The sequence below is a fragment of the Oncorhynchus gorbuscha genome, linkage group LG07 (assembly GCF_021184085.1).
Source record: "Oncorhynchus gorbuscha isolate QuinsamMale2020 ecotype Even-year linkage group LG07, OgorEven_v1.0, whole genome shotgun sequence".
Taxonomy (NCBI): domain Eukaryota; kingdom Metazoa; phylum Chordata; class Actinopteri; order Salmoniformes; family Salmonidae; genus Oncorhynchus; species Oncorhynchus gorbuscha.
Genome location: NC_060179.1, coordinates 3,794,777 through 3,809,953, shown reverse-complemented (window position 1 = coordinate 3,809,953; position 15,177 = coordinate 3,794,777). Strand labels below are relative to the sequence as shown.

The 15,177-nt window shown below is 43.8% G+C and overlaps 1 pseudogene; it reads left to right on the top strand.

The window, feature by feature from the left end:
- LOC124039445 overlaps positions 1-15,177 on the top strand; it is a 66,162-nt pseudogene that overhangs the window by 41,110 nt on the left and 9,875 nt on the right.

Below are 15,177 nucleotides of genomic sequence, written 5' to 3'. Positions count from 1 at the left end.
ATAGCCTGGTTCCTCTCTAGGTTTCTTCCTAGGTTTTGGCCTTTCTAGGGAGTTTTTCCTAGCCACCGTGCTTTTACACCTGCATTGTTTGCTGTTTGGGGTTTTAGGCTGGGTTTCTGTACAGCACTTTGAGATATCAGCTGATGTACGAAGGGCTATATAAATACATTTGATTTGATTTGATTTGATGTTAGGACAACAGAGTCCCTGCACATCTTCCCCCTGAAGCGAGGACAGCAGAGTCCCTGTCCATCTTCCCCCTGAAGCGAGGACAGCAGAGTCCCTGCACATCTTCCCCCTGAAGCGAGGACAGCAGAGTCCCTGCACATCTTCCAAAAACATCTGAAACCCGATCTCTTCAAACAGTATTTTATATAATCCTCCTCCTCACCTCGAACACCCCCACCTAAAATGGTTTTAATAAAATAAAATAAAAACACTAAACCAGCACTTGCCCCCCCCCACCCCCCTTTCCAACTCTGACTCTACTGACAGCAACATTTTTGAGGAAAAGGGCACTTTATATGCCTTTCACGTGTGATTGTCCCACCTTACTGTCTTAAGATGAATGCACAAACTGTAAGGCGCTCTGGATAATGTAAAATGTAAAACCTACTGGGCTCATGGTTCTCACCCATTTCCCAAAAGACTGACACAGTAATTATGACAACTTCAGGAATGCTATGGTGTGACCGTTGGTATGAGGTTCTTACTGTGGAATGCAGAGTTAGACTTTTTACTCCAGACATAATGGAACCCATCGCGTCCAAGAAGTTGACTCCAGTTTGGCAAAAAGCACCTGGATGATCATCAAGACTCTTGGAAGAATGTTCTAGAATGTTCTATGGACAGATTAATCAAAAAGTATTTTTTTTTTTTTTGGGGGGGCAACACAGGTCCCGTTATGCCTGGCAAAAACCAAACGCTGCATTTTACACTAATAACCTTAACATGGCTTAAAAGCATTTGTTTCAGAAGTTCAGACCTACTCCTAATTGAGATGCTGTGGCAGGACTTGAAACGAGCAGTTTGTGCTTGAAAACCCACAAATGTCGCTGAGAAAAAGCAATTCCGTATGGAAGAGTGGGCCAGAATTCCTCCGCAGTGATGTGAGAGACTGATAAACCACTACAGGAAGAGTGGGCCAGAATCCCTCCGCAGTGATGTGAGAGACTGATAAACCACTACAGGAAGAGTGGGCCAGAATCCCTCCGCAGTGATGTGAGAGACTGATAAACCACTACAGGAAGAGTGGGCCAGAATCCCTCCGCAGTGATGTGAGAGACTGATAAACCACTACAGGAAGAGTGGGCCAGAATCCCTCCGCAGTGATGTGAGAGACTGATAAACCACTACAGGAAGAGTGGGCCAGAATCCCTCCGCAGTGATGTGAGAGACTGATAAACCACTACAGGAAGAGTGGGCCAGAATCCCTCCGCAGTGATGTGAGAGACTGATAAACCACTACAGGAAGAGTGGGCCAGAATCCCTTCGCAGTGATGTGAGAGACTGATAAACCACTACAGGAAGAGTTTGGTTGCAGCGATTGCGGATAAAGTTGACACAACCAGATATTGTGTGTAAGGTGGAAATACTTTTTTCACACTGGGGAATTGGGTGTTGCATTCACGTGATCCATTAAATAGATAAGATAGCTAGCTATACATTGTTTTTGTTAGTTGTAAACTCTGGTTCACTGTATCGAATATTAGGTTTTGGGTGAAGATCTGCTAAGATTCAATATAAAATGTAAAAAATGTAAAAATAAAAGAAAATCAGAAAGGGGGCAAAGACCTTTTTACAGGCACTGTATTCCTACTTTTACTGTATATCAACCGTATACCCACTGTATATCAACCGTAAACCACCTATATCAACCGTAAACCCACTGTATATCGACCGTATACCCACCTATATCAACCGTAAACCCACCTATATCAACCGTAAACCCACTGTATATCAACCGTAAACCCACTGTATATCAACCGTAAACCCACTGTATATCAACCGTTAACCCACTGTATATCAACCGTAAACCCTCTGTATATCAACCGTATACCCACTGTATATCAACCGTAAACTCACTGTATATCAACCGTATACCCACTGTATATCAACCGTAAACCCACTGTATATCAACGGTATACCCACCTATATCAACCGTATACCCACCTATATCAACCGTAAACCCACCTATATCAACCGTAAACCCACTGTATATCAACCGTAAACCCACCTATATCAACCGTATACCCACTGTATATCAACCGTAAACCCACTGTATATCAACCGTAAACCCACCTATATCAACCGTAAACCCACTGTATATCAACCGTAAACCCACTGTATATCAACCGTAAACCCACTGTATATCAACCGTTAACCCACTGTATATCAACCGTAAACCCTCTGTATATCAACCGTATACCCACTGTATATCAACCGTAAACTCACTGTATATCAACCGTATACCCACTGTATATCAACCGTAAACCCACTGTATATCAACGGTATACCCACCTATATCAACCGTATACCCACCTATATCAACCGTATACCCACCTATATCAACCGTAAACCCACCTATATCAACCGTAAACCCACTGTATATCAACCGTAAACCCACCTATATCAACCGTAAACCCACTGTATATCAACCGTAAACCCACTGTATATCAACCGTAAACCCACTGTATATCAACCGTAAACCCACTGTATATCAACCGTAAACCCACTGTATATCAACCGTAAACCCACTGTATATCAACCGTAAACCCACTGTATATCAACTGTAAACCCACTGTATATCAACCGTAAACCCACTGTATATCAACCGTAAACCCACTGTATATCAACCGTAAACCCACTGTATATCAACTGTAAACCCACTGTATATCAACCGTAAACCCACCTATATCAACCGTATACCCACTGTATATCAACCGTAAACCCACTGTATATCTATATCAACCGTAAACCCACTGTATATCAACCGTAAACCCACTGTATATCAACCGTAAACCCACCTATATCAACCGTAAACCCACTGTATATCAACCGTAAACCCACTGTATATCAACCGTAAACCCACTGTATATCAACCGTAAACCCACTGTATATCAACCGTAAACCCACTGTATATCAACCGTAAACCCACTGTATATCAACCGTAAACCCACTGTATATCAACTGTAAACCCACTGTATATCAACCGTAAACCCACTGTATATCAACCGTAAACCCACTGTATATCAACCGTAAACCCACTGTATATCAACCGTAAACCCATCTATATCAACCTTAAACCCACTGTATATCAACTGTAAACCCACTGTATATCAACCGTAAACCCTCTGTATATCAACCGTATACATCCAGCCAAAGACCTATCCATTCATGTCAATCAATCAATCAAATGTATTTATATAGCCCTTCGTACATCAGCTGATATCTCAAAGTGCTGTACAGAAACCCAGCCTAAAACCCCAAACAGTAAGCAATGCAGGTGTAGAAGCACGTAAACATTCCCGATAGCTAGCTAGATGGAGTTTGCGGAGGATATCTCAATGAGTGGTTTGCATGCGCCATGACGTTAGCATTACAATCTTACAACCACTGACTCGCTATCTGCGTCTGCATTGTGTCGACCTCTGTCATGTTTCAGAGGCAATTATTTTCAAGCCCTGCCTACCTAAACTTGTGATTTGTTGGGAAAGTTGTTTGTCTGAAGAGCACCCTCCCTTAATTAGCCATTCCCATACCTAGAACTGGGTTTTCCGAGACTACCTAGACGCTAATCTTGGTTGAGTTGGGGGAGGTGAAGCTGATCCTAGATCTGTACCTAGAAAAACTTCACCTCAGAGCATAGAAACACCACACTAGCCTATAGGTGAAGCTGATCCTAGATCTGTACCTAGAAAGACTTCACCTCAGAGCATAGAAACACCTCACTAGCCTATATGTTGTCTCTTCTAGTGCTGGTTAACACAAAGACAGGCAGATGAAAGCACTAGGTGTGTTCTGTATGCTACAGACGTGAATACCTAATTAGCTTGACAGCTGTGTGCTACAGACATGAATAGCTAGTTAGCTTGACAGCTGTGTGCTACAGACGTGAATACCTAATTAGCTTGACAGCTGTGTGCTTACAGATGTGAATAGCTAGTTAGCTTGACAGCTGTGTGCTACAGACGTGAATAGCTAGTTAGCTTGACAGCTGTGTGCTACAGACGTGAATAGCTAGTTAGCTTGACAGCTGTGTGCTACAGACGTGAATAGCTAGTTAGCTTGACAGCTGTGTGCTTACAGATGTGAATAGATAGTTAGCTTGACAGCTGTGTGCTACAGACGTGAATACCTAATTAGCTTGACAGCTGTGTGCTTACAGATGTGAATAGCTAGTTAGCTTGACAGCTGTGTGCTACAGACGTGAATAGCTAGTTAGCTTGACAGCTGTGTGCTACAGACGTGAATAGCTAGTTAGCATTACAGTTGTGTGCTACAGACGTGAATAGCTAGTTAGCTTGACAGCTGTGTGCTACAGACGTGAATAGCTAGTTAGCTTGACAGCAGTGTGCTACAGACACGAATATCTAGTTAGCTTGACAGCTGTGTGCTACAGACGTGAATAGCTAGTTAGCTTGACAGCTGTGTGCTACAGACGTGAATAGCTAGTTAGCTTGACAGCTGTGTGCTACAGACGTGAATAGCTAGTTAGCTTGACAGCTGTGTGCTTACAGATGTGAATAGCTAGTTAGCTTGACAGCTGTGTGCTACAGACGTGAATAGCTAGTTAGCTTGACAGCTGTGTGCTACAGACGTGAATAGCTAGTTAGCATTACAGCTGTGTGCTACAGACGTGAATAGCTAGTTAGCTTGACAGCTGTGTGCTACAGATGTGAATAGCTAGTTAGCTTGACAGCTGTGTGCTACAGACGCGAATATCTAGTTAGCTTGACAGCTGTGTGCTACAGACATGAATAGCTAGTTAGATTGACAGCTGTGTGCTACAGACGTGAATAGCTAGTTAGCTTGACAGCTGTGTGCTACAGACGTGAATAGCTAGTTAGCTTGACAGCTGTGTGCTTACAGATGTGAATAGCTAGTTAGCTTGACAGCTGTGTGCTATAGACGTGAATAGCTAGTTAGCTTGACAGCTGTGTGCTACAGACGTGAATAGCTAGTTAGCATTACAGTTGTGTGCTACAGACGTGAATAGCTAGTTAGCTTGACAGCTGTGTGCTACAGACGTGAATAGCTAGTTAGCTTGACAGCTGTGTGCTACAGACGTGAATAGCTAGTTAGCTTGACAGCTGTGTGCTTACAGATGTGAATAGCTAGTTAGCTTGACAGCTGTGTGCTACAGACGTGAATACCTAATTAGCTTGACAGCTGTGTGCTACAGACGTGAATAGCTAGTTAGCATTACAGCTGTGTGCTACAGACGTGAATAGCTAGTTAGCTTGACAGCTGTGTGCTACAGACGTGAATAGCTAGTTAGCTTGACAGCTGTGTGCTACAGATGTGAATAGCTAGTTAGCTTGACAGCTGTGTGCTACAGACGTGAATAGCTAGTTAGCTTGACAGCTGTGTGCTACAGACGTGAATAGCTAGTTAGCATTACAGCTGTGTGCTACAGACGTGAATAGCTAGTTAGCTTGACAGCTGTGTGCTTACAGATGTGAATAGCTAGTTAGCTTGACAGCTGTGTGCTACAGACGTGAATACCTAATTAGCTTGACAGCTGTGTGCTTACAGATGTGAATAGCTAGTTAGCTTGACAGCTGTGTGCTACAGACGTGAATACCTAATTAGCTTGACAGCTGTGTGCTTACAGATGTGAATAGCTAGTTAGCTTGACAGCTGTGTGCTACAGACGTGAATAGCTAGTTAGCTTGACAGCTGTGTGCTACAGACGTGAATAGCTAGTTAGCATTACAGCTGTGTGCTACAGACGTGAATAGCTAGTTAGCTTGACAGCTGTGTGCTACAGACGTGAATAGCTAGTTAGCTTGACAGCTGTGTGCTACAGACGCGAATATCTAGTTAGCTTGACAGCTGTGTGCTACAGACGTGAATAGCTAGTTAGCTTGACAGCTGTGTGCTACAGACGTGAATAGCTAGTTAGCTTGACAGCTGTGTGCTACAGACGTGAATAGCTAGTTAGCTTGACAGCTGTGTGCTACAGACGCGAATAGCTAGTTAGCTTGACAGCTGTGTGCTACAGACGTGAATAGCTAGTTAGCTTGACAGCTGTGTGCTACAGACGCGAATAGCTAGTTAGCTTGACAGCTGTGTGTGTTCTGTGTTGCAGCTCAGCTTGTGACCTGTGACACTAAGCTACGAGATCAGTGCAAAGGGACCACATGCAACAGGTACACACACACACACACACACACACACACACACACACACACACACACACACACACACACACACACACACACACACACACACACACACACACACACACACACACACACACACACACACACACACACACATCGTCTCAAATCAGCTGTCCCTGTCTATATTACCACTGATAAATAAAGTCCCATTCAGTGGCTGAGGAGCTCCCCATCCAACTCCTTCACAGAGGACACAATGCCTCCCTGGTAGACTGGTCCCCTTCACAGAGGACACAATGCCACCCTGGTAGACTGGTCCCCTTCACAGAGGACACAATGCCTCCCTGGTAGACTGGTCCCCTTCACAGAGGACACAATGCCTCCCTGGTAGACTGGTCCCCTTCACAGAGAACACAATGCCACCCTGGTAGAATGGTCCCCTTCACAGAGCACACAATACCTCCCTGGTAGAATGGTCCCCTTCACAGAGAACACAATGCCTCCCTGGTAGACTGGTCCCCTTCACAGAGGACACAATGCCACCCTGGTAGACTGGTCCCCTTCACAGAGAACACAATGCCACCCTGGTAGACTGGTCCCCTTCACAGAGGACACAATGCCTCCCTGGTAGACTGGTCCCCTTCACAGAGGACACAATGCCACCCTGGTAGACTGGTCCCCTTCACAGAGGACACAATGCCTCCCTGGTAGACTGGTCCCCTTCACAGAGGACACAATGCCTCCCTGGTAGACTGGTCCCCTTCACAGAGGACACAATGCCACCCTGGTAGACTGGTCCCCTTCACAGAGGACACAATGCCTCCCTGGTAGACTGGTCCCCTTCACAGAGGACACAATGCCTCCCTGGTAGACTGGTCCCCTTCACAGAGGACACAATGCCTCCCTGGTAGACTGGTCCCCTTCACAGAGAACACAATGCCACCCTGGTAGAATGGTCCCCTTCACAGAGCACACAATACCTCCCTGGTAGAATGGTCCCCTTCACAGAGAACACAATGCCTCCCTGGTAGACTGGTCCCCTTCACAGAGGACACAATGCCACCCTGGTAGACTGGTCCCCTTCACAGAGAACACAATGCCACCCTGGTAGACTGGTCCCCTTCACAGAGGACACAATGCCTCCCTGGTAGACTGGTCCCCTTCACAGAGGACACAATGTCCCTGGTAGACTGGTCCCCTTCACAGAGGACACAATGCCTCCCTGGTAGACTGGTCTCCTTCACAGAGGACACAATGCCACCCTGGTAGACTGGTCCCCTTCACAGAGGACACAATGCCTCCCTGGTAGACTGGTCCCCTTCACAGAGGACACAATGCCTCCCTGGTAGACTGGTCCCCTTCACAGAGGACACAATGCCTCCCTGGTAGACTGGTCCCCTTCACAGAGGACACAATGCCACCCTGGTAGACTGGTCCCCTTCACAGAGGACACAATGCCACCCTGGTAGACTGGTCCCCTTCACAGAGAACACAATGCCACCCTGGTAGACTGGTCCCCTTCACAGAGGACACAATGCCACCCTGGTAGACTGGTCCCCTTCACAGAGGACACAATGCCACCCTGGTAGACTGGTCCCCTTCACAGAGGACACAATGCCTCCCTGGTAGACTGGTCCCCTTCACAGATAATACAAAGGGAGTGACATATAGGGAAGGAACCAAAGGGAGAGACATATATAGGGAAGGAACCAAAGGGAGGGACATATATAGGGAAGGAACCAAAGGGAGTGACATATAGGGAAGGAACCAAAGGGAGGGACATATATAGGGAAGGAACCAAAGGGAGTGACATATAGGGAAGGAACCAAAGGGAGGGACATATATAGGGAAGGAACCAAAGGGAGTGACATATAGGGAAGGAACCAAAGGGAGAGACATATATAGGGAAGGAACCAAAGGGAGGGACATATATAGGGAAGGAACCAAAGGGAGAGACATATATAGGGAAGGAACCAAAGGGAGGGACATATATAGGGAAGGAACCAAAGGGAGAGACATATATAGGGAAGGAACCAAAGGGAGTGACATATAGGGAAGGAACCAAAGGGAGAGACATATATAGGGAAGGAACCAAAGGGAGAGACATATATAGGGAAGGAACCAAAGGGAGTGACATATAGGGAAGGAACCAAAGGGAGAGACATATATAGGGAAGGAACCAAAGGGAGAGACATATATAGGGAAGGAACCAAAGGGAGGGACATATATAGGGAAGGAACCAAAGGGAGAGACATATATAGGGAAGGAACCAAAGGGAGGGACATATATAGGGAAGGAACCAAAGGGAGAGACATATATAGGGAAGGAACCAAAGGGAGAGACATATATAGGGAAGGAACCAAAGGGAGGGACATATATAGGGAAGGAACCAAAGGGAGGGACATATATAGGGAAGGAACCAAAGGGAGGGACATATATAGGGAAGGAACCAAAGGGAGGGACATATATAGGGAAGGAACCAAAGGGAGAGACATATATAGGGAAGGAACCAAAGGGAGAGACATATATAGGGAAGGAACCAAAGGGAGTGACATATAGGGAAGGAACCAAAGGGAGAGACATATATAGGGAAGGAACCAAAGGGAGAGACATATATAGGGAAGGAACCAAAGGGAGGGACATATATAGGGAAGGAACCAAAGGGAGAGACATATATAGGGAAGGAACCAAAGGGAGGGACATATATAGGGAAGGAACCAAAGGGAGAGACATATATAGGGAAGGAACCAAAGGGAGAGACATATATAGGGAAGGAACCAAAGGGAGGGACATATATAGGGAAGGAACCAAAGGGAGGGACATATATAGGGAAGGAACCAAAGGGAGGGACATATATAGGGAAGGAACCAAAGGGAGGGACATATATAGGGAAGGAACCAAAGGGAGAGACATATATAGGGAAGGAACCAAAGGGAGTGACATATAGGGAAGGAACCAAAGGGAGTGACATATATAGGGAAGGAACCAAAGGGAGTGACATATATAGGGAAGGAACAAAGGGAGAGATAGGGAAGGAACCAAAGGGAGGGACATATATAGGGAAGGAACCAAAGGGAGTGACATATATAGGGAAGGAACCAAAGGGAGTGACATATATAGGGAAGGAACCAAAGGGAGTGACATATATAGGGAAGGAACCAAAGGGAGGGACATATATAGGGAAGGAACCAAAGGGAGTGACATATATAGGGAAGGAACCAAAGGGAGTGACATATATAGGGAAGGAACCAAAGGGAGTGACATATATAGGGAAGGAACCAAAGGGAGAGACATATATAGGGAAGGAACCAAAGGGAGTGACATATAGGGAAGGAACCAAAGGGAGTGATATATATAGGGAAGGAACCAAAGGGAGGGACAGATTTAGGGAAGGGAAGTGATGGAGTCCAGGTGAGCCTGGTGACCTAGAGGCCAGAGAGGGAGCACGCGTGACAGTTGGGTTCAAGTCAAATTTAAGTCAGTCATTTCAGGAAGTACACAGAAATTCAAAATTCGATCATTTTCAATTACTTCTCAATACACCAAAAATGGACTTAAATTGAATTGGCACCAACCCTATAATGCACTGTGATAGAGGATGCATTTACCACCTGTGCTCTCCTCAGGTACGAGTGTCCTGCCGGCTGTCTAAAGTCCACGGGGAAGGTGGTTGGGACGGTACACTATGAGATGGTGATTACATTATTATACATTATCAATCTGTGTCTCAGATTACACCCTATTTCCTCTGGGCCCTGGTCTAAAGTAGTGCATTATGGGCCCTGGTCTAAAGTAGTGCATTATGGGCCCTGGTCTAAAGTAGTGCATTTTGGGCCCTGGTCTAAAAGAGTGCATTATGGGCCCTGATCTAAAGTAGTGCATTATGGACCCTGGTCTAAAGTATTGTAGGCAATATGGTACCATTTGGGAAAAAGACTAAGTCTTATACTGAGTAGGTTAATCAAAATGCTGAGCTAATGTAACTAGAGCAGCATAATGAATTTGAATGTTAACTGTACTAACTTCAAACTGTAAACTTTACACTGTACAAACTGTACACTGTTAACTTTACACTGTGCTAAAATCCAACTGTAAACTTTGCACGGTACTAACTTTACACTGTTCACTGTACAATGTACAGACTTTACACTGTACTAACTTTACACTGTACATTATTTACACTGTACTAATTTTACACTGTGAACTTTACACTGCACTACCTTTACACTGTTAACTTTACACTGTAATAACTTTACACTGTACTAACTTTACACTATACTACCTTTACACTGTTAACTTTACACTGTGCTAACTTTACACAGTACTAACTTTACACTATACTACCTTTACACTGCTAACTTTACACTGTACTAACTTTACACTATACTACCTTTACACTGTGAACTTTACACTGCACTACCTTTACACTGTTAACTTTACACTGTACTAACTTTACACTGTACTAACTTTACACTATACTACCTTTACACTGTTAACTTTACACTGTGCTAACTTTACACTGTACTAACTTTACACCGTTAGCATTACACTACTAACTTTACACTGTACAGCCTTTACACTGTACTAACTTTACACTGTACATACTTTACACTGTACTAACTTTACACTGCTAACTTTACACTGTTAACTTTACACTGTACAGTCTTTACACTGTACTAACTTTACACTGTACTAACTTTACACTGTACTAACTTTACACTGCTAACTTTACACTGTTAACTTTACACTGTACAGTCTTTACACTGTACTAACTATACACTGTACATACTTACACTGTTCACTTTACACTGTTCACTTTACACTGTACAGCCTTTACACTGTACTAACTTTACACTGTTGACTTTACACTGTTGACTTTACACTGTGCTAACTTTACACTGTACATACTTTACACTGTACTAACTTTACACTGCTAACTTTACACTGCTAACTTTACACTGTACAGTCTTTACACTGTATTAACTTTACACTGTACTAACTTTACACTGTACGAACTTTACACTGTTGACTTTACACTGTTAACTTTACACTATACTAACGTTACACTCTACAGACTTTACACTGTACATACTTTACACTGTACACACTTTACACTACTAACTTTACACTATACTAACGTTACACTCTACAGACTTTACACTGTACATACTTTACACTGTACATACTTTACACTACTAACTTTTTACACTGTACTAACTTTACACTGTCAACTTTACACTGTGCAGTTTACACTGTCCTAACTGTACAGTGTTAACTTTACACTGTACTAACTTTCCACTGTTAACTTTACAGCAATCCAGTATCTGCCGTGCTGGCCTCCACTCTGGAGTGGTAGATACGGATGGAGGATGGCTGGATGTCACCAGACAAGGCAGGAAGGACTTCTTCATCAAGTCCAACAAGAATGGAATTCAGTCTCTCGGGTATGGAAGCGTCATCTGTCTTGCAAACACTATCTCTTTGCCCAACATATCTCGTTGCCCTCTTGACAACCACTGACAAAAAGCTATCAATTCGACAGGCGCGAGGCGGGTGAAGGCATCACATCAGCTGAGGGGAGGACGGCAAAACATATGGTCTGGAACGGAGCCAATGGAATGGCAATCAAACAAATGTAAAACATATTTTGGATGTATTTGATACCATGACACTTATTCCGTTCCAGCCATTACTACGAGCCCATCCTCCCCATTTAAGGTGCCACCAACCTCCCTTGTAACACATGTCCATGTCCGAGTCATACAATTTGTACAAAGCGAGAGCTGGCACACACGTGTTTGTAGAGGTGCTGAATAGCGGAACGTAAACTGTGGAAATATAGTACGAAAGTTACACTCTCCATAGGGTTGCAAACTTTCAGTCAATTCCCTGGTTTTCCTGAAAAAACAACAAACTTCTTAGGTCAGAGGACACGTCTGGGATACTCAGGGCTGGTCTTAAACTTTTGGCTCGATGCTTTTTATTCTAGGATCTATTATTAATAGGGTCTGGATAACACTTCATATCGTTTGGAGTATTTCCGCTCTCTGTTGAAAATATTTTAGATTTATCGAAATGGGACTTCCTGTTTGGAGAAAGAGTGAACGGAGGAATAACAATGTGCAAGGGATGCAAAACTCTGGTGGCTTTCCCTAAATACCCCAGTTTTACAAAGAACCTGGATGGAGGATTACAAATGTCATGCTTCTTTCCTTCCGATTCTGGGAAACATAAGAATATTGGGAAAGTTACAAGAATTTTGGAATCATAAGAATGTGTGTTTTTTTTTACATTTACAGGAAGTATCAGAGCGCCAACTCTTTTATCGTCTCCAAAGTAGCAGGTCAGTACAGTACAGCAACTATGGAATTAACTGAATTAGATTGCATTCATGTCCTGTTGAGATCTCCTTGGGCCTGATATCAGCCTCCTTCCTGCCTTCCAGTGAAAGCTATCACCTGTGAGACCACGGTGGCTCAGATGTGTTCATATCAAAAGCTTGTAAAGCACTGCCCAAGGTACGATCACGACACACTCGCTCTCTCTCTCACTCTGTCTGTCAATTGAATTCAAAGGGGCTTTACTGGCATGGGAAATGTGTTTACTAAGCCAAAGCAAGTGAAATAAACACATAAGTATTGGTGGCATTTACAATGTTGTTTGTGCTCTGTGTGCTAATCGGTTTAATAAATATATGATGAACACTTACCACACTGCGCTTTGGTCCGATCTCTCCTCCTCCTCCTCAGACGAAGAAGACGAGCGGTACAAAAGTCCAGTGAATTATTGGTTAATGAGTGAACTCCAGACCTCACAACCACAGACAGGGTTTTTAGAAGTTATTGAAATATTTATTTATTTATTTATTTTGCCAATAGGGATGTCGAGTTTTAAACCACCAGATCATCAGCATACAGTAGACATTTGATTTCCGAGTTCAGTAGGGTGAGGCCGGGTACTGCAGATTGTTCTAGTGCCCTCGCCAATTCATTGATTTTTTTCACATCTTGAAGAGGGTGGGGCTTAAATCTGTCTCGCCCCACATTGATTTTTAGAATATCGTTTATGCTTTCATTTAATTTGTATAGCTGACTCCCGTGCCGAATTGAGTCAAAACGTACTAGAAATCAACAAAACATGAGAAGACTTTTGTTTTGTTTTGTTTTGTTTGTCAGTACGGGTGTGCAGGGTGGATACGTGGTCTGATTTACAGTATTTGCTCAGGACATTTTTTCCACTGAGGAAATGTTGCCGTCTGCTGTTGATGATGCTGAAGAAGATTCTCAGAGATTGCTGTTGACACAGATTGGGATCCTATTTGTGGATTGTGGGAGACCAGATCTTGGTTCCAAATATTGGGGAAGATCCCAGAGCTAAGGATTATGTTAAAGTGTTTAAAAATAGCCCATTTGAATTTGTGGCCTGTATATTTTATCATTTCATGTAGGATACCATAAACACCACAGGCCTTTTGGGGTTGGAGGGTTTGTATTTTGTCCTGTACCTCATCCAATGTAATTGGAGAATCCAGTGGGTTCTGGAATCCAGTGGGTTCTGGAATCCAGTGGGTTCTGGAATCCAGTGGGTTCTGATTGTCTTTAATAGCTGATTCTAAGTTTTGTAAATTATCATGTATAAGTTTCTTGTCTTGGTTCCGAAAAGGTTGGAGATATGGTTTTTCCAGACATCTCCATTTTGCATTGATAACTCTCTGGTAGTCTTTAACTGACTCTTTTTTTGTTGTAAATTATCATCTTTTGATCTTTGTTCTTTGTTAAATGGCCAAAAAGGTTTTTGCATCGATAGCTCTTCAGTCTGATAGGCGTGTCATTTGGCTGACTGTGAACGCTCTGAGAGACTCTGGGTTGGGGTCAGTGATAAAGTAGTCTACAGTACTACTACCAAGAGATGAGCTAAGTGTACCAACCATAGGAGTCCCCTCGGCGCCTACCATTGACTATGTATAGACACAGTGTAAGACAGAGCTGCAGGAGATGTGACCCGTTTTTGTTGGTTGTTTTGTTATAGTTGTGTCTAGGAGGGCATATTTGGGAAGGGAATGCTGTCACCTCCAGGCAGGTGTTTGTCCCCCTGTGCGCTGAGTGTCAGGTTCTTGTCCAGTTTTGGTGTTTAGGACCTATAGAATAGTACCTGTCCCTGGGCCTGGAAATGGTTGATATCCCCTTCTAGCATGGAGAAGATGTCTTCGTTAAAGTATGTGGATTATATTGGGGGGATATACAGTAGGTAACACACAGGAAGACATTCTTATCTGTTGAGATAATTTCCTTATTTATTTCTGAGGTCTGATCTAGATCTAAATAGGTTGTGGGCATGGTCTCTCTCTGACTCTCTATCTCTTTCCTCTACCCTCCTCCATCTCACAACACTACCCCTTTATAGAGTAAATAGGATTGTTTAAACATTAAGCTCCACTGATCCTGTCTGTTTTCAGGTTATATTGCCCTCGGAACTGCATGGAGGAGAACCCTAACATATCACGGGTCATCGGAACCGGAATCTATTCAGATGTAAGTGACTCAGCTCAGAGGCAAATCTGGTGTGTTCTTAGAATCCCTGATTTTTCATGATGTCAAATCTCAGGACAGTGGAGAATCTGGTGCGTTCTTCGAATGCCCGATGTTTCATGACGTCATACCTCAGATCACAGGGCTGTTGTAGAGTGTCTGATTCAGTCTTGACTACAGAGGTTCCTCTCTCTCTCGCGCTCGCTCTTCGTTTCTTACTTCCCTCCCTCTCTCTTTGGTCTCTCTTGTCCCTCTTTCTCACCCTCAGCCTCTCTGTCTGTCCCACGTCTTTATATCTCTAC